Source organism: Callospermophilus lateralis, unplaced genomic scaffold (genome assembly GCF_048772815.1).
Source record: "Callospermophilus lateralis isolate mCalLat2 unplaced genomic scaffold, mCalLat2.hap1 Scaffold_44, whole genome shotgun sequence".
NCBI classification, from domain to species: Eukaryota; Metazoa; Chordata; class Mammalia; order Rodentia; family Sciuridae; genus Callospermophilus; species Callospermophilus lateralis.
The window spans coordinates 2,754,135-2,775,776 of NW_027514389.1; positions in this window are offsets into that span (position 1 = coordinate 2,754,135).

The following is a 21,642-nucleotide window of genomic DNA, read 5'->3' on the forward strand; positions in this document are numbered from 1 at the left end:
AAATGGTGGTTCCATTCCGAGCTTTCCAAGAAATCTCCATACTGCTTTCCAAATTGGCCGCACCAATTTGCAGTCCCACCAGCAATGTACAAGAGTACCCTTTTCCCCACATCCTCGCCAGCACTTGTTGCTGTTTGACTTCCTAATGGCTGCCAATCTTACTGGAGTGAGATGGTATCTTAGGGTGGTTTTGATTTGCATTTCTCTGACTGCTAGAGATGGTGAGCATTTTTTCATATACTTGTTGATTGATTGTATGTCCTCCTCTGAGAAATTTCTGTTCAGGTCCTTGGCCCATTTGTTGATTGGGTTATTCGTTATCTCATTGTCTAATTTTTTGAGTTCTTTGTATATTCTGGATATTAGGGCTCTGTCTGAAGTGTGAGGAGTAAAGATTTGTTCCCAGGACGTAGGCTCCCTGTTTACCTCTCTTATTGTTTCTTTTGCTGAGAAAAAACTTTTTAGTTTGAGTAAGTCCCATTTGTTGATTCTAGTTATTAACTGTTGTGCTATGGGTGTCCTATTGAGGAATTTGGAGCCCGACCCCACAGTATGTAGATCATAGCCAACTTTTTCTTCTATCAGACGCCATGTCTCTGATTTGATATCAAGTTCCTTGATCCACTTTGAGTTAACTTTTGTGCATGGCGAGAGAAAGGGATTCAGTTTCATTTTGTTGCATATGGATTTCCAGTTTTCCCAACACCATTTGTTGAAGATGCTATCCTTCTTCCATTTCATGCTTTTAGCCCCTTTATCAAATATAAGATAGTTGTAGTTTTGTGGATTGGTTTCTGTGTCCTCTATTCTGTACCATTGGTCCACCTGCCTGTTTTGGTACCAGTACCATGCTGTTTTTGTTACTATTGCTCTGTAGTATAGTTTGAAGTCTGGTATAGCTATACCGCCTGATTCACATTTCCTGCTTAGAATTGTTTTTGCTATTCTGGGTCTTTTATTTTTCCATATGAATTTCATGATTGCTTTCTCTATTTCTACAAGAAATGCCGTTGGGATTTTGATTGGCATTGCATTAAACCTATAGAGAACTTTTGGTAATATCGCCATTTTGATGATGTTACTTCTACCTATCCATGAACAGGGTATATTTTTCCATCTTCTAAGATCTTCTTCTATTTCTCTCTTTAGGGTTCTGTAGTTTTCATTGTATAAGTCTTTCACCTCTTTTGTTAGGTTGATTCCCAAGTATTTTATTTTCTTTGAGGATATTGTGAATGGGGTGGTTGTCCTTATTTCCATTTCAGAGGATTTGTTGCTGCTATACAGGAATGCCTTTGATTTATGCGTGTTGATTTTATAGCCTGCCACTTTGCTGAATTCATTTATTAGCTCTAATAGTTTCTTTGTAGACCCTTTTGGGTCTGCTAGGTATAGAATCATGTCATCTGCAAATAGTGATAATTTGAGTTCTTCTTTTCCTATTTTTATGCCTTTAATTTCTTTCGTCTGTCTAATTGCTCTGGCCAGTGATTCGAGAACTATGTTGAACAGAAGTGGTGAGAGAGGGCATCCCTGTCTTGTTCCAGATTTTAGAGGGAATGCCTTCAGTTTTTCTCCATTCAGAATGATGCTAGCCTGAGGCTTAGCATAGATTGCTTTTACAATGTTGAGGTATGTTCCTGTTATCCCTAGTTTTTCTAGAGTTTTGAACATAAAGGGATGCTGTACTTTGTCGAATGCTTTTTCCGCATCTATCGAGATGACCATATGGTTCTTATTTTTAAGCCTGTTGATGTGGTGAATAACATTTATTGATTTCCGTATATTGAACCAACCTTGCATCCCAGGGATAAATCCTACCTGATCATGGTGCACAATTTTTTTGATATGTTTTTGTATCCGGTTCGCCAGAAGTTTATTGAGGATTTTTGCATCTAGGTTCATTAGAGATATTGGTCTGTAGTTTTCTTTCTTTGAAGTGTCTTTGTCTGGTTTAGGAATCAGGGTGATGTTGGCCTCATAGAATGAATTTGGAAGTTCTCCCTCTTTTTCTATTTCCTGAAATAGCTTGAAAAGTATTGGTGTTAATTCCTCTTTAAAGGTTTTGAAAAACTCTGCTGTATACCCATCCGGTCCTGGGCTTTTCTTAGTTGGTAGTCTTTTGATGGTATCTTCTATTTCCTCAATTGATATTGGTCTGTTTAGGTTGTCAATATCCTCATGACTCAATCTGGGCAAATCATATGACTTAAGAAATTTATCGATGCCTTCACTATCTTCTATTTTATTGGAGTATAAGGATTCAAAATAATTTCTGATAATCTTCTGTATTTCTGAAGTGTCTGTTGTGATATTGCCTTTTTCATCCCGTATGCTGGTAATTTGAGTTCTCTCTCTTCTTCTCTTTGTTAGCGTGGCTAAGGGTCTGTCGATTTTATTTATTTTTTCAAAGAACCAACTTTTAGTTTTGTCAATTTTTTCAATTGTTTCTTTCGTTTCGATTTCATTAATTTCAGCTCTGATTTTAATTATTTCTTGTCTTCTACTTCTTTTGCTGTTGTTTTGCTCTTCTTTTTCTAGGATTTTGAGTTGAAGTATTAGATCATTTATTTGTTGGTTTTTTCTTTTTTTAAGGAATGAACTCCAAGCAATAAATTTTCCTCTTAGAACTGCTTTCAATGTGTCCCATAGATTCCGATATGTTGTGTCTGTGTTTTCATTTATCTCTAAGAATTTTTTAATTTCCTCCTTGATGTCTTCTATAACCCATTGATCATTCAGTAACCTATTGTTCATTCTCCAAGTGATGCATGATTTTTCCTTACTTCTTTTATCGTTGATTTTCAATTTCATTCCATTATGATCAGATAATATGCATGGTATTATCTCTACTCCTTTATATTGTCTAATAGTTGCCCTGTGACATAATATATGATCTATTTTTGAGAAGGATCCATGTGCTGCTGAGAAAAAAGTGTAACTGCTTGATGTTGGGTGGTATATTCTATATATGTCAATTAAGTCTAGGTTATTAATTGTGTTATTGAGCTCTATAGTTTCCTTATTCAACTTTTGTTTGGAAGATCTGTCCAGTGGTGAGAGAGGTGTGTTGAAGTCTCCCATGATTATTGTATGGTGGTCTATTAGACTCTTGAACTTGAGAAGAGTTTGTTTGATGAACATAGCTGCACCATTGTTTGGGGCATATATATTTATGATTGTTATGTCTTGTTGGTGTATGGTTCCCTTGAGAAGTATGTAGTGTCCCTCTTCATCCCTTTTGATTAACTTTGGCTTGAAATCTATTTTATTTGAAATGAGTATGGACACTCCTGCTTGTTTCCGAAGTCCATATGAGTGATATGATTTTTCCCAACCTTTCACCTTCAGTCTATGTATGTCTTTTCCTATCAAATGCGTCTCCTGAAGGCAGCATATTGTTGGGTCTTGTTTAGTGATCCATTCTGCTAGCCTGTGTCTCTTAATTGGTGAGTTTAAGCCATTAACATTTAGAGTTATTATTGAGATATGGGTTGTTCTTACAGCCATATTTGTTTATTTATGTTACTAAACATGGTTTGTTTTCCTCTTTGATTATTCCCCCCCACCTTTACTGTACTACCTCCCGCTGTTGGTTTTCATTGATATTTTCCATTTCCTCTTCCTGTAATATTTTGCCGAGGATGTTTTGAAGAGCTGGTTTTCTAGCTGCAAATTCTTTTAACTTTTGTTTATCATGGAAGGTTTTAATTTCATCTTCCATCCTGAAGCTTAATTTCGCGGGATACACAATTCTTGGTTGGAACCCCTTTTCTTTCAGTGTTTGAAATATGTTATTCCAGGATCTTCTAGCTTTCAGAGTCTGTGTTGAAAGATCAGCTGTTATCCTGATTGGTTTACCCCTAAATGTAATCTGCTTCCTTTCTCTTGTAGCTTTTAAAATTCTCTCCTTATTCTGTATGTTGGGCATCTTCATTATAATGTGTCTAGATGTGGATCTCTTATGATTTTGCACATTCGGCGTTCTGTAGGCTTCTAGGATTTGGGATTCTGTCTCATTCTTCAAGTCTGGGAAGTTTTCTCGTATTATTTCGTTGAATAGATTGTTCATTCCTTTGGTTTGGACCTCAATACCTTCCTGAATCCCCATGACCCTTAAGTTGGGTCTCTTTATGTTATCCCATATTTCTTGAATGTTCTGCTCATGGTTTCTTAACAGCTTTGCTGAGCTGTCTATGTTCTTCTCCAGTTGAAATACTTTGTCTTCATTGTCTGATGTTCTATCTTCTAAGTGTTCTACTCTGCTGGTAGTATTCTCAATTGAGTTTTTAAGTTGGTTTATTGTTTCCTGCATTTCCAGGATTTCTGTTTGTTTGTTTTTTATAACCTCTATCTCCCTGTATAATTGATCTTTTGCTTCTTGGATTTGTTTATGTAATTTATTGTCGAAGTGGTCGAAGTGGTCTTTCATTGTCTGATTTTGCTGTCTAATGTCTTCCTTGAGACTCCAGATCATCTGAAGCATGTATATCCTGAATTCTTTATCTGACATTCCATCTGCTGCAGATATTACCTCTTCTAAAGTTGAGTTGACCTGCATTGCTTGTGGTCCTTTCTTTCCTTGTCTTTTCATACTGATCGCGTTTCTTTCTGCTTGGTGAAACTGTTGTGTTATTGATTTTTCCCCCTATATATTTATATTGCTCTTGTATAGCTGCAAAGTCTCCCTCGCAGGCTTTGGCGGTGGCTCTGCCCCTCCTCCAATTGAGGCAATGTGCCTTCCACGCCAGGAGGCCGCTGTACCTGTACTTTCGATGGGCCTGTTCTTTCGGTGGTCACAGGTCCGCCTACCTTGCAGGCGTGAGCAGCGGCTTTGCCCCTCCGCTGGCCACTAGGCCTGTTCTGTCTGTCGGTTGCAGATCTGTCTACCTAAAAGGCGCTGGTGGCGGCTCTGCCCCTCCCCCGACCGGGGCGATGTATCTGGCGGGCCACTGGGCCTGTTTTGTCGGTGGTCACGGTTCCGCCTACCTTGCACACGCGTGGAGCAGCTGTTTCATTAGTGCCTGGGCACACTCTCCTTGTTTGCCTCCCTCAGGCCCTAAGTTTGTAGAGCTTGGGGCTGAGAACCCCCAGCAAATTTGCTTACCTTCTGGTAGCCACGCCCCCGTATCTGGTGCAAGAGACCTCAGTTGTCAGCACTGGTGGGAGCTGTAGCTGGGAGACCCGCGCCGCGCGGCTCCCGCCGGCTCCTGCGTCAGCACCGCCTCAGCTCCCGCCGGTTCCCGTGCCGCTGCCGCGGTTCCCGCCAGCTCCGGCCGGCTCCCTCGCCGCTCCTGCTAATTTAGAGTCCGCTGGGAAGGAATCTCTTTGGCCGATCTTTGGTGACTTCCCCTCTCTGCTATGGCGGGCCCCTGGCTCCTTGCAGGAGTGACCGAAGGGAGAGGTGGAACTGGCTTGTCTCTGGTCTGACACAATCTCTGGTTTTAGATCCCAGTTCGCTAATTCACAGAGGCTTGGTTAGATTTCCTTCCCATCCTCTCAAGGGGGGGAGCCCTTTCCTGGGTGGGCAGGGCCGTTAGCAGAGCCGGAAGGGCACGTGACTTCTGTCGGGCCAGGCGGGGACCCTTCTGGCTGCGCTGGGCCGCCGGGGGCGACCACAGAGCCAGGCAGATGGCGCCCGCGTGGCTAAGAGCCGGGCGGGGTGACCCTTCGCAGAGCGGGCAGGCCGCCAGGAGTGCCGGGATGGTGGGAGCTGTCTGCCGGCCGGGCAGGGACCCTTCTCGACGAGCAGGGCCGCTGGGGGCGCTTGTAAAGCCGGGCGGCTGCAGCCTCGTGGCTAAGAACCAGGCGGGCGGGGTGGCTGTTTGCAGAGCAAGAGCGGAATGGCGGGAGCTGTCTGCCGGCAGGGCGGGGACCCTTCTCACAGAGCAGGGCCGCCGGGGGCGCTTGTAAAGCCGGGTGGCTGCTGCCGCGTGGCTAAGACCCAGGCAGGCGGGGTGGCTGTTTGCAGGGCAAGAGCGGGACCGCCAGGGTAGCCGGGATGGCGGAAACTGTCTCTTGGCCGGGCAGGGACCCTTCTCACTGAGCAGGGTCGCCGGGGGCGCTTGTAAAGCCGGGCGGCTGCAGCCTCGTGGCTAAGAACCAGGCGGGCGGGGTGGCTGTTTGCAGAGCAAGAGCGGGATGGCTGGAGCTGTCTGCCAGCCTGGCGGGGACCCTTCTCGCCGAGCAGGGCCGCCGGGGGCTTGCAAAGCCAGGTGGCTGCAGCCACGTGGCTAAGACCCAGGCGGGCGGGGTGGCTGTTTGCAGGGTGAGAGCGGGGCCGCCAAGGTAGCCAGGATGGTGGAAACTGTCTGTCGGCCAGGCAGGGACCCTTCTCGACGAGTAGGGCCGCTGGGGGCGCTTGTAAAGCCGGGCGGCTGCAGCCTCGTGGCTAAGAACCAGGCGGGCGGGGTGGCTGTTTGCAGAGCAAGAGCGGGATGGCTGGAGCTGTCTGCCGGCCTGGCGGGGACCCTTCTCGCCGAGCAGGGCCGCCGGGGGCCGCTTGTAAAGCCGGGTTACTGCAGCCGCGTGGCTAAGAACCAGCCGGGTGGGGTGGCTGTTCGCCGAGCGAAAGCAGGGCCGCCAGGGTAGCCGGGATGGCGGGAGCTGTCTGCTGGCTGGGCGGGGACCCTTCTGCCGTGCTGCTCTGGGCCGCCTGCCGCTTGCAGAAGCGGCGGGTGGCTGCGGGATTGGACTCTGAGCCCGCGCTGCCGGTCAAGTTTCACTTGTCTGGGGCAAACTGTCACGTCTAATAAACTTAGTAATTCTCGGCAGGTCTCCTTTCAACGGAATTTTGCTAGAAGATCCTCAGTAGGTAGAATGTCGCTGTTTTAATTGGTGTTTCTGATCCCGTTAATGTGGAGATATTGAAAGTGCAGCTTCCTCGCCGGCCGCCATGTTGGATCCCCTCTATATCAGTTACTTTAAATAATGTTTAAAAATTTATTCTCATTTCTTATATGTAATAGCAGAGTGCATTTCAACTCACATTACACTTATAGAGCACAATTTTTTATATCTCTGATTGTACACAACATAGAGTCACAGCATTCACGTTCTCATACATGTACTTAGGATAATGATGTCCATCTCATTCCACCATCTTTCCTACCACTATATATATATATATAATTTCATACTAGAATTAAAAGTCACTTGTGTATCCTCATCACAGTGCTATAGTATTCAGAATTTTATTAGTCATTTGCTTTTTTGTGCTTTCAGATGTTTTTGTTATGCTAATTAACCTCCTTTTGTTCCAATTTGAACTACTATGTTTAGTATTTCTCATAAAGCAATAGGGTATGAACACACTCAGTTTTGGCTTGTGCATTGTGTCTTTATCTGTCCTTCATTCACAAAGAAAATTTTCTGGGTATAGTATTGTTGATTGGCATTTATTTATTTTTTTTACATTTGGAATCTACCATTCCATTCTCTCCTGTCTTGTAACATTCCGGTTGAGAAATCCTTATGTGTTAAGTCATTTTTCACTTATTGTTATGAAATGGTCTTTTGTTTGGTTTTTGACTTTTGACAATTCAGTTATAATGTTTCTCAAAATATCTATAGGCTCAAGCTATTTAGAATCCTTTGAACCTCATGGATTGGAATTGGAATGATTTGGGAGGTTTTCTGTTATTCATTTATTTAAATAAGCTTCTGTCTCTTATTCCTTCTTTATTCTTTCTGAGAATTTTATAATGTATATACTGGTTTGATTGATGGTATCTCATAAGTCCTGTAGGTTAACTACTTTTTATTCCTTTTTTTTTCTTTCTTCACTCTGACAGGATAATTTCAAACGATCTGTATTTGAGTTTGGTGATTCTTCTGCATGATTAAGCCTATTATTGAAGCTCTCTATTGAATTTTTAAGTTTTAATTTTGTATTTTTAGGCTTCAAAATTTGATTATTTTATGCCTTAATCTCTGTTGAATTTTTAACATTTTTCAGGCATTAGTTTTATAATTTTCTTAATTGTGTTTCTGTGTTCTCTTATAAATCACAGAGTATAAAGATGATACTTAATTATCTTTCAGATAATTTTTTATATGTCCACATCTTAGTGGGCAGCTTGAATCCTTATTTCCTCCCTGTTGGGGTGTCACAATTTCTTGGTTCTTGATAAAGGGCTTTTCATTCCTGAATCCACATCAGTAAAAAAGGTGAGAGCTTCTATAAATGAAAATACAAAAATGCAAGGCTTCAAGGACTATCAGTCTTCATTAATCATTCATTTTTCAGTCCTGTAATTCCAGCCTGGGCATTTAAAGCCTTCTAGTATTTTTCCCTGGGAAAGATACCCCCAATTGTTCATGGTCATGCCTTTCCCCAACCATGATAGTTGAGCAAAGTGCTAGTATCTGAAACTTCTGTTAACATACGTATGCTGAATGCAGATATACATGCAAGTCATGAAAGATGCATGGGGTACAGGGCTTGTGTAGGCTGCTAGGTACGTAAGTGAGCTCCTTGTGGGTTCACAGACAAGTTGTCCTATGGAGTTTGTGGTTGAGGATCTTCATAAAGTCCTTGAGAAATTTAGCAGTTGGTTTGCTTTTCACAACTATGATGAAATTGCTCTGTGCTCTTACACATTTTCCATGTCCCTAGCTTCTGCTATATGAAATCCATGATTTGAGGAGAAATGTAGAATGCTTTTCTTAATAATTTTTTAAGTTGATAATCTAGTACAACATGTCAATGTCTTTTGTTAAATATTATATTGTGAAAGATTATTTAAAATGTGTTGAGAGACTCATTAAGCCGTACAATAAACAGATTTAAAAAACTGTAAATAATCATGTTTTAATTTAAAAGTTAAATTTTCAAAATAATTATAGGTGAAGTGAAAACAAGATTTCAAATTACAAAAGATAAATGGTGGCATCTAACATTATGCTACCAGGAAATTTATTTAATGTATTTGTGAAATTTAATATTCAATATTTAAATTTATCATTTGAACTCAACCATGGCTAAATAGCTAAGCTGTTCAAGTATCATCACCAGGTTCTTTAAACAAAGAGAAAGACAAAAGTCATCTTGTTACTAGCAGAAGGAGTGGAAAAATAGCTGTTTTAAAATAATCCAAGAGTCTTCTCTGTAATAATTCTGAATCAGTAGGGGCAAATGTTTGACTAGAACGTTAATTCAACCAGCAGAAAAAAAAAAATATATGATCTCACACTCCCGCTTCAATCAAGGCTGTAAAAAGTGATGAAAAATATTTGTAACATCCAGTGACAAAGGACCACTGAGAGACTGAGATTTAATCATAAGATTATAGAACATTTTTCCTTCCTACTCACTCTAGCACTACAGTTACAGGACATCACTGTAACTGGGTTATAGCTAAAAGACCTGTAAGACAAGCACGATTAAGCAAGAGTAGTTAAGAAAATACAAAGAATAACAGGGTAGAAAAATAAAAACACAGAGGAATTTAAACTTCTTTCACATAAACCAATAAACAATAAATATAACACCAACGATTTTAAATTAAAATTTTATGCTAATGTAATTTCAGTCAAAGTCTTAGATTTTTTGTTTGTTTGTTGCTTCTTTATCTATTATTAAAAATTTTTTGGTATATATGCAAACTGAAATTTAAGTTTGTGTGGAAGGACCAAAAGCCCAGAACAAGTAAGTCAACAATGAGTATTAAGAACAAAGTTGGAATGGTGACATTGTTTGACTTGAGGTTTTACTATAAAGCTATTATAATAAAAATATTTGTTATTGGCAAAAGATTAGACAATTATGTGAATGAAACAGAATAGATAGCCCAGCCCAGCAATACACTCAAACTAACCAATCTTTTTAAAAGACACCAATACATAATTTTGGAATGAATAGTCTTCTCAATAATGGCTCTAGAAAAAGTTTGTTTGAATGTTTGGAAGTTAAAAAAAAAGAAAAAAAAATATTACAAGAATCTTAACCTTACATAGTTCACAAACATTATTTCAAAATGCATAATAGGACTAATTTTAAAATTCAGTATTATAAAATTTGTAGAAATAATAAAACAAAATATCACACTACCCTAGGATTAGCAAAAAATATTTAGATACACAACAAAAATCAATATCCATAAATAAAACGCTGATAAATGGATCTTCATGAAAAAAGGAAATGAAAATTAAACTAGAGACTGTGAAAATGCATTTTCTACTACATATTTAAAACATATTGAATAAAAAATTGAAAAAGTTTTCTTAAAACTCAAGAAAATAAACAAAATAAAACAAAACAAAACAAATTGAGTACTAAGAAAATATTTAAATAGGATCTACAGATTAGAAGTAAGACTAGGGGAAATTACTCATAGTCAGTAATTGAAGCAATAAAATGATACAACTTTAAGTCTATTAGAAAGGCTGAAATTCAAACTGACAATTATTAATGCTGGCAAGGTTTAGAATAGCAACACTCATATTCATCCTGCTTGAAATGCAAAGTGCCACACCCCTCTGCAAGATATTTTGAAAGTTTCTTACAAAATTGAACAGTTTTATCCAATCTAGAGAAAGTGTTTCACAAAACTTACTTGTGGTATGCTTCAGTACTCTTAATAGTGCCCATATAGTTCTACTTTTAAAAATCTTTAAAAAGAAAAAAAATCAGGTTAAAATAAAATTCAAATAAGAAAACAAACAATTGCTTGGGATAGGGATATCGAACTCAATTAAACATATTACTGTATATTTGTAGAATATATTATTTTTGAAGATTCAAGGGTGTGGACAATGATCAATATTTATTATTAAAGTTTTGAAAGATATAAAAAAATCAAAAAATAAACACATGTTGACTCTTTGTAATATCTTACTATTTAAATTAAAAAGGTGACAAAAGATTAAAATTTTTAGGAAATGCTGGGCAAGGTGGCACACACCTGAAATCATAGTGGTCTGGGAGGCTGAGGCAAATTACAAGTTCAAAGGCAGTTTCACCAAAAGTGAATCACTAAGTAACTCAGTGAGACCCTGTCTCTAAATAAGATACAAAATAGTGCTGGGTATATGACTCAGTGGTTGAGTTCAATCTCTGGTACTCTCCCAAACAATAAACATAAAAAATTTTTAGGAAATGCATTAAGATTTTAGTGCAACTTATTTCAGAGTTTTATGATTACAGGAGATTTTTTTTAAATAATCTCTTGTGTTATAAAGTTTTAAAAATAAGCATTATAAAAATAAAATGGTTACATATTAAGTACATTTCTCTATAACTTTGTTGGCTTTTTTATTTCTTGGGGTATATATTTAGAATTCATCATATAAACTAATGAAATAAAAGAATTAGGATTACTTTAAAATATTTTGGGAAGAGAAATTATTCTGTAGATTTAAAATGACAGAGAATAAGCCATATTATTTTATAAATGGGACTCCAGATGTGGCAGGAGGATAGAATGGTTACTTTGGGAGGCAATTTTTGTCCCTAATGTGCTTTCATCTGTGATGGTAACAGTCCTTTATTAATAAGACTTTTTTTTTCTACTAATTGGAAATTTCTGCATTTGTGTAGAAAACTTTGGGGAGGGGGTGTGGAAAAAACATGTAGTGTCCCTTCTGTTTATTTCATAAAGGCCCTTGTAAATAATTGTATAAAATTCTGTTATTCACCTTTCTTAACAAATAGACAGTACCAGCCCTTGTGAACAGAGCTCATTATCTTTAATCTCTAGTAGAAAATATCATAGAGGATTTTGTTTTATTTGCTTTTCTCAAAAAGTAATGCATCTTGGTATGTAATTACATATTCATAATTACCTGCCTTTCTTGGGCCCCCCATAGGAATTGTCTGAACAATTTGTATGTAGAGTAATATACCATATATGGAATATGTCTCTCAGCTTTTCAGTTCCTTTCCTGGGATTTATATGCCCTTATTTAACATGTTCCTTGTTTCTGTTATTATGCAAGAAATCATGCCTGATTAAGTTCAGACAGTTTGCAAAGCAGGGGGTTTGTGTAATTGCGATCATGCTCTGCAGGTTCTTACTTAATTGTCATCTCTTTTGAAAGTAGATTAAAGAACTTTTTTAGAGTGTGCTGCTCACCTGTTTGTTCATTACATTAATTTAAGTTGTCTTTCCTGCTATTTGTTAAAAACCTATCACAGGGAGAATTTGGTGAGGTCATTTTTCCCCCATCCTTCCTATCTGCCTAAAGGCATTATGTCAGTTTGTCATACAGTATATCATGTGTTCAGTGAATTCCCTACTTTTTTTCAGATACTTAGTATGATAAAAGAGTCAGAAAACGTTTCTCTCTCCCTTAGAATACATAAGTACAAAATCTTAAAACATGAGAATGGATTTCAGAACATTTAAGTAAAAATTGTTATTATTATTGCGCTTTTTTTTTTTTTTTTTTTTTTGCAATGCTTTCAATTCAACCCAGAGCCTTGCTCATGCATGGGAGCATACTATCAGTAACCCTCAGCCCTAAAAAGATATCCTCAATATATGAAATTGTGGATACTTCTTGGCAAGATGCTGCAAATCAGCACTTTTTTTCTACAAAATGTGTGCCAACAGGAAATTCATTTTCCGAACTAGAATTTAACTTTTTACTTGCTATAGATTTGACAATAAATGCCTTATTTGTTTATTGTTACTAATTACCCTGCATAATTATAATTTATGTATTTGAAAGTTTGAGAATATATATATGAAAAGATAATTAAACATAAAATATATATATGATTCAATAGAATATTTTATTAAATAATTATTTTGGTATTAGGGATTCAATCTACGAGTGCTTTACCACAGAGTTATATTCCCACCCTTTTTATTTTGACATAGAATACAGCTAAGTTGTTGAGGCTTATCTGGAACTTATGATCCTTCTACCTCAGTCTGTTAAGTTGCTGGCATTACATGCATGTGCTAAAATTCTGTGTTCATTGCATAATGTTTTTGATTACTTGAACATAAAAAACTAAAGCAAAAAGTGGTTAACACAGTTGTGCCAAGATAACTAGTAAATGCTAGACTTTATATTGAAAACTGACTGATTTGGAAATACATGCTTTTATATTTACAGCATATTTATGTATGATAATTCTGCATTTTGGTTAATAATTAGAGCTCAGTGGAAAAACATGCTGTGTGACAGGTCACAAAAAGAGTTTTGAATATGAATAAAGCAAGAGAAAGAGAAACTCAAATCAAAAAACATAAAATATAATTTTTTTATTATTTTAATAAGGATTTATGTTTAGTAAGGATTACATTTTCATAATGTGTCACTTAGAAAATTAAAGAATAGCCCTGTCATCATTCTATCATTTATAAATTGCTGTGTGTAAGTAAAAAGAAGCCTATTGCTTGGTAGTTTGTATATGGACTTAAGTTTATGGTATAGCTGTGATTTTCATAAAATCTTTACAATATCCCCTTGGCGTCCTTCTTAATAAAGGCTTTTCACAAGATCTTTGAGTATTCATCATGAAAAGAATTTCATTTTGCAAATTCTCATCTACACAGTATAGCCACTAAAATTTTATTTCAGAAAATATTTGATACTGATATAGTTTATTTGTGAATTACTTAATGAAAAAAAATCGTGTAAATGAAAAAATAATGTGTTCAGGGACATCTATAGTGTTTTTGTAAATGATGCTAATTTATATTTCCACTAAAAATGTGTGTGGGGTTCTTGTTGTTAATAATTTTGCCAACATTTGTTATTTTTTTATTATAATAGTAACTTTATCAGGTGTGAGGTCATATCTCATTGGGATTTTAATATTCATTTCCCCAGTGAGTAGTGATGTTGAAACTTTTTAATATTCCTGTTGACTATTTGCATACTCTCTCTTGAAAAATTATTCAAGTCTTTTGCTCATTTTAAGAGTCAGTTTTTGTCCTTATTAATGAATTGTTTGAGTGTATTATATATTTTGTATGTTAGCCCTTTGTCAGATTTACAGTTATAAATATTGTCTTCCATTTTTCAGCTTGTTTCTTTATTCCATGAACTGTTTCCTTTGCTGTGTAAAAACATTTTAGTTTGACATAATCACATTTGTCTATGTTTGCTTTTGTTTCCTGTGATTTGGAGGGTCCTTATCAGAAAAAAAAAAGAGCATTACATAGGCCAATGGCATACAGCTTTTCTTCTATGTTCTCTTCTGATAGTTGCATTATACAGTTTTCTTAATAGAAGAGGAAAAAATGTATTCTTTCCCCAAAGTGCAGATTCATTAATACTTGTTTACTCAAAATTTCCATGAGGGTTAAAATATATAACACTATGGCAGACAAAATAAGACAAAATATGTAGCTCAATAGAACTTTAATTTGGAAAATCACTTGTAAAGATGTTATATGATCCAAGACAAATAGGTAAATTGTTTTTAATCCCACAGTTAGCAAGAGCTAGAAAATGCTACTCACCCGAAAAGCTTATGAAACCAAGAGAGGTTTACCCAAGGCTCAGAAACTATGGCTGATCAGGGGAAGCTGAATTCATGAAGAAGATATAACCATTGCCAAAGATACTGCCAACACTGGAAACAATGGGGGAGAAGGCCCTAGGTTTCTCATTCATCTTGTTATCCATTCTCTTACTAGTGCCTTGCATCATCCAAAGTTTCAGGAAACAAGTTAGCAAGGAAACTTGCAAAGTGTGGTTTGCAAAAGTTTACCAAAAGAAAGTCAACTGACTTGACTATCAGGCTCTATTTGTTAACCATGTATACTCTAAACTTTTTATTCATATAAAATTCTGTAATTCCATTTAACATGACTCAATTATCCATTGTACCAAAAGAAAATCCTCTTATCTTTTCTCCTGTTAAGGAAATATAACTAAAGTTAATAATAATAATAATAAAATAAAAGTCTTCTCCAAACCTAGAAAACCTGTGCATAGATATAGAAGAGAAAGAATACGATTTTATTATTGCCTAAGCCTTGGCCTAGAATGTGATACATATCACAGGCAATCTGCTAGGAGACTGCAAGGACAAAGAAGAAATCTCACCTTCTATGTAGTCAAGTGAGTAGAACTCATTGCACACATGTGCTCAAAGTAAACAATAATCATTCTCAACAAGAGAACTTGATGGCACCACTAGTCTACCTAATCCATTCCAGTTCACTTGGAAATCTCTGTGTGAATCTCTGTTAAACAACTGACTCCATCTAAAGAAAAAAACCAAACTTCTTACATCTTTATTACATAAAGTAGTTTTGCAGTTTGGAACAAAATATTCACCAGAAGATATTAAATCTCCATCTTTCCTCAGAAAGTGGGAGGTAAAGGTGTTCTCATCCTTAATGTTTTTATTTCAAAGAGATTGTTATCAGGTCATTGAGAAAGACATTCCTAGTTAAAGAGACTTACTTAGCTTTTCAAAAAATTTATACTCATTTCAACAAGAAAGAATGAATGCAGTTGTAATTTTTTAAAAGTAAAAGTTCTGAAAAAGGAAGTGGAGGAAGCCACTTGAAGTAAGTCACTTTTTAATTTTGTTTGGCCTCAGGCCCCAAAATAAGCATAAATGCTCTCATCATTCACTGCAGCCTACTCAAAATTCATGCTCTTTATCTTTCCTTTATCTCTGATCTAAAAGTATCTGATCAAGATCAGATCATCCATGAACTAAAAATCATAAAGCTAAGTCTTACCATCTCTCTTTAGCTAAAATACCAGGGAAGAGAGAAACAGAAATAAATTTCCTGAATATCTAGCCATATAAATAAAATATACATTATTATAATGTCCTCCTTTCAGCTGTTCCCCTAAAAGATTTATTTTTGTTTACTGCTATTAGTTACAAGTATTTCATTGTTTGTAAATTTAGGGCTATTTAAATGGCTTAACTGTGCTTTCGCTTCCCCCTGATAAATTGTGTTCTCAAGAAGTTTCATTTTGATATCACCACTTGTTGAAGAAAGCAAGCAGGGTCCTACCAGCCTTTGGTTCCTCTTCCAATCATCTCTAAAATGGAACCCCCTTCAAAACAAAGGAGCTGATCACAAATATTAAATCATATGGTGCCATGAACGTTTTAAAAATAATATGTGTTATTTTAATAACAATATTAACAATAGCAGTGGCAAGTTCCTCATTTGATATTTATAAACCTTAATTGATTTGAGAATGGTAGAACACCAGAAAAATTTTGGATGATTCCACTTGTTTAAACTCCCTTAGACAAAAGGCTTAATCAAAGATCTCATTAGAATAGGAAAATATTTATTTATGCCAGGATTATAATTTCAAGCCCACCTTTAAGATCTATAAGCATCATTCAGTGCCCTTACTTCATTCTGAGCTCATCAAGTTATGGCCACTGCTTCATTTTGAAACTTCCTGTGTTTTTTACAAACTTAAAAGCAGGCCTCAGATCTCATTGCCATGAGTCATGTTCTTCTCCAGCTGCTGTTCAGACCGTTCCTGTTTTCAACCAACTCTCTCTAAATAGTCTGAATTCTATATTTTCTCTTCCTAAACCTCTCATTTATCTATCATTGACAGAGATCTGATTTCTGCCCAGTCTGCTTAAATCACCAAATTGCTGCTTTTTGCTAAATCCACTTGGCAGTATCTAGGTGTAACAGTTATATTTGAGGACATCAAGGACTCTTTTTCTCAAAAATTTTCTCTTCTGGCATCAACAACCATAAGCTACATTCACTTATCAGATAGTTAAGAATGAAAAAGTTCGCCAATATGTTTTTATATTGAAGCAAAAAGCTTTAATTCTGTTTTCTGCATACCCCTCTCAACCTCAAAAAGTTAATTGTTCTCTATAAGTGCCAAGATGGTGCTTCATATTGGTTAATATTGGGTCTCTGGAGTAAGACAACATTACCTTTAATTCTGACTCTGCAATTAACTAGTACTAAGAAAATACCTTTGATTCACCTCTCTCATCTGTAGATCAAGGGATAAAATAGAGATAATTTGTGAAAATTTTAGCCCATTTCTTAGCAAATAATTATTTCAGTTTTATCAAGCTATTGGAGAATTCAATGATATAATAAATGACAGGAAATAAAGCAGTCCTTGAACTTGTAAAGATTTTCAGACTGCAAAATTTCATGAAGACATGACTCTAAAGAATTAATAAATTTTGGAAAGAATACATGGTACCTGTTGCATATGGTTATAGTAAATGGAAAGTTTTGCTTTCAGTCCCAAATAGAAGTCTAGGGTGTAAAGGAGAAGTTTGATAATTGAAAATCTTGATATAAAATAATTTTAGATTTGGAAACTTGCAACAAGTTGGAAAGAAAAGAGTACTTGAAAATGCTGAATACTAAAGCCATCAATCTAAATTTAACTTTAGGCTGTTTTGGCTGTTTTTATTATTTTTTTCTCAAGAAGTGAATCTGTGGGCTTATTTACTAAGTCAACAGTCCTCATCATTTAAGGAGTCTCACAAGAAAACTATTGCATATTAAGTTTTCTATACATTGGGTACCACCACCTTCCCAATACCAACAGTGATAGATTTTAAGAAGTTAACACAACCAAAATAAAAAGTTGAAGAAAGTGTAATGAGCCTAAAATGAGATAGGAAATTCTAAGAGACAGAGATAGACCTTTCTATGGAAAAAACAAACAAACAAACATTGTCAGACAGACAGACACACACACACACACACACACACACACACAAATACACACACACACACCAGTGGCTGTAATTCAAGTGTTTGATTCTGTGATCTCTCATTTCTGAATGACAGCACCAAGCTCTCCTGCTTTTGCCTATGTGACTTCGTTTCACAGACCTTGGCAGAGCACCAGGACTTCATTTTGAGAAATATTGCTCCAGGGTACATTGACTACAGTGTAGCTATTAACACTTGATTATAGGTTTTAGAAATTGTATTTAGAGGCTTCAATATATTATGGATCACACTGGTTTATTTGTTCATGTTTTGAAATATGAATTTGCTTGGGATTCTAGACAGGGACATTTTAAATGCTCTCATCTCTGGCTCTCCATTGCTGTTTTCATATAGATTTTCTGTTTGGTAATTTCATAAGAGTTGACTTACTATACAATTAGTTAAGCCAGTCCCTTTGCTCAGAGGGAATATGGGCTTATAGGAATTCTTTATTGTATAACTCAAACCCCTAACACTTTATATACTTACTGTTTAAATTTAGATCCAAGAATTTTTATGATCTGTATGTGAAAAAGTTTTGATTTCTTTGTATTCACATATCTTCAAATTAGAAAGCTAAACTGATTTACTAGTTATAAAGTTAAATGCTTTTAAAAATTCATATTTCTAGGTATATCTTTTCTAGTCAGTCTTTCTTAATTGTGCTAAGGATGATGTAAAAGAAGAGTAACAGAAATCTTTCAATAGTATAACTAGGACCAGCTCACCTTTATAAACTAAGAACAGGTTCCTAATTGTCATTTATTTTTAAATGACATTTAGGCAGTATAATGTTTATTAAACATTCAATTTTTCATGTTAGCTTATTTTAAACGTAAAATTGTTTCTGTAATTCTGTTCACAGTCTTCTCCTTCAACATGATTTTCTATTTCCTATGAGCTGAGAGTATATCTGCTGAAAACAAAATTACACCTGAGCAATTTTCCTGACATTGGTTTAGAGATGCAATTCTTCTTTCAATTTTCACAGGAGTCCTTTTTTTTTTTTTTTTCAAAACTCAGGGTTTCAAGCATGTGCAGGAATTGTAAGAGTGTGCAAGATGAAACCTCTCCTGATTTAGGGATTGTGTATGCCTTTTTTACTACAATCCAGCCTACTAATCAAATAGACTCTCCTTCTGCAGTGTGTTCGCCATCATGCAAAAAGATTCTTATTTACAAAATCATTCTAAGAATTTATCAAAATCTATAAAGGGACTGCCTGAAAGATGTGGTTACATATAATGTTACTAATTAGAAATACTGTATTTTTCCCACTCATAACATCATATTCAGTTTTTAGAAAATAATCTTAAAATTAGATAGAAATCTATGCTTCGCCTATTGCCACATAATCCCTTTATGGATTATATAAGCTTCTTGTATTTATTTCAAAAACACTTTGTAATATGCGCTTTTTAAAAGAAATACATTTTACCATAAACAAAGGGTGCCAGAAACACAGCTTTCAGAATCTCCAAATAATTTAAACATGACTCTCAGTCACATACTTGCTTTCCTATTTTGTTTTGTTTTCTTATGGGCCTCACTGAAAGTGAAGAAAGAAAGAATATTTTTAAAATAATTTTATTTAAAGAAACTATGGAGGAAAAAAAGCAGATGTTTTCATCTTTTCCTTATTCATTGCACTACCCATTTTAAAACTGGCTGAGCACCAACTCAGTCTAGGATATTAGACTGATATATATAAAAATGCCAGACTGAGTGTATTATTACCCTTGTTTCTATAGGGTTCAAAATTTGGCAAATCTAAAAATATAACACTAATTATTATAGTTGTTTATTGTGAACATTAAAGTGTGAAATGAAAAGGAAATTTATTTGACCTACTTTCTATGTTAAAAATTACAAAAATATTCTTTATATTCATTGATGTCCTTATACCAACCTCATACCCCAGCCACCACTAAGCCCTTTGAAGAGTCCAACTTGAGCAGGGTTATTTGACATCCAATTTTTTTTTCATAGCAAAAATTATTTTGGGGCCATTTCAACTGATTTTTTTATTTCTTCTGTTTTGCATAAAAAATGTTTAGTAAACATGTCTTTCTTGTGACTGATGTCTGGTAAAATCAAATTTAAGGGTAAATTTAATTAGGTCCACAGATGGTGAAGCAAAATTGATGGTAATATGTCAATATAAGCTGGAATTAACTGTTTTTAAAACTGTGTCAACACTAGGAATAAAATAACAGTCTTGTCAAGCACTGTATTTAAAATGTACTTTGAAGAATGATGCAGTTAATTTCTAATTTCACATCAGATGTCCTAGGCTGGAGAAATGCTTTAGTTTGTATTAGCAGTCATTCTTCAATGGGATAGTATTTAATTTTGTTTCATATGTGCTACAGAAGAAAAGAAAGAGAGCTGATTTTTTATGCAGATAATATATAAGCTATTATTCTTAGGTAAAATGTATGGGACACTAGCTACTAAGTAAAGGAAAAGAGAAAGAGTACATAACCTCTCCTTTGGATGATTTAGTGTCTGCTGTACTGAAATAACTTTGATTTTATGATTTTGTGTTCCCTGCTCATTTGTACATGACTCAATGAGTGTAAGTGTGGAATAAGTACTATTGGATAAAAAACGACCAGGCAAAATCTGTAAGGAAAGAAATATCAAAATGATTTCTAAAGTTATATGTGTAGTGAACTTTTACTTATACTATGAATGAGGGAATGGAGCTGAATTATGGAAATGCAGTAAAGTAGATTTATAGAAAGTCACAAATTTCAAAAAAAAAATTGACAGCAACACATTTCAAGAAACATAAAAAATTTGCTGTGGAATAAGCTATTCACTATTGTCTCATCTTATTTTAAATATATTAAATTATATCTTGATTCATTATGAAATAAAATCTTAATTATTCTAGTAGAGAGCAACTTGCCCTCAAGATTTATTAGTTTAGTTCAATTTTAAATATATAATTATAATGAAAACAGTACCAATAATAGAAATAATATATAGCATATTTTTGCTTGTTCTTATATATAACACATAGTACTTGTAACTTTACATATACTATCCCATTAAGAATATTAAGCTGTGAAGGCAAATTTATTAATATTTGAAAGTTAAAAAATGAAGTTCAGAAGAATAAATGGATTTTTTTATTTCAGGAATCATCAGGGGAAAAAGAAAGGCAGATCCAAATTCACATCTGTCTGATCAAAACCAATGTGTCTCTAAAGCAAGAGGCTCTTTGTAATTTAGTGGAAAATTCATTTGTGGCTTGGGTTTAACTACAAATATAATGATCTAAAAGCAGTACCCATGCATTTAGCTATTTTCCTTTCCAAATGTTTCTATTCCTTTGCTCTGCATAACAAAGACCACAGTGCATCTTGTCTTCATCTAATGTGTATGAAGCACATGCACACAAACTGACACTATACACAGAGATATTAATGAATACTTACATTTAAAAATGCCTTTATATAATCTTCAATCAGCATAGAAGATCAAAATTAAGTAGAACTTTTGGACTGGTAGGAGGTAGAAAACTGGATGAGGTAGAATGCTGTCCCTGTATTAATGCTCTGAGAAATATTTTTCTGTAATAAATCCCCTCATTATCCTCTCATTATTTTAATGAAATTAATATCCATGTGTATTTATAACCACATATGCATGTGTATGTGTACAGATATGTGTATTATTTATTTATTTTTTATTATTTTGCATTAGTCAATTCTAAATCTATAAAAAAAAATTGTCAAAGCAGATTTGAATTCTTCAAAAATAATTAGATTGGCATATCTAACCTTCATCATCTTTCAATAGTGGCTCAAACAAACATTCAATGTACTTGAAGAATAGAGTTGAGTGCTTCTGAAAAATCAAAAATCCCTTATCCAAATTATTGGGGCTGAGGATTTTTTCTTTTCTTATTTTGGAAGTTCTATGGATGTTTGTGCTAAGTTCATATTCAGCAATAACATGGAAGCATAGAAATTCTACTTTA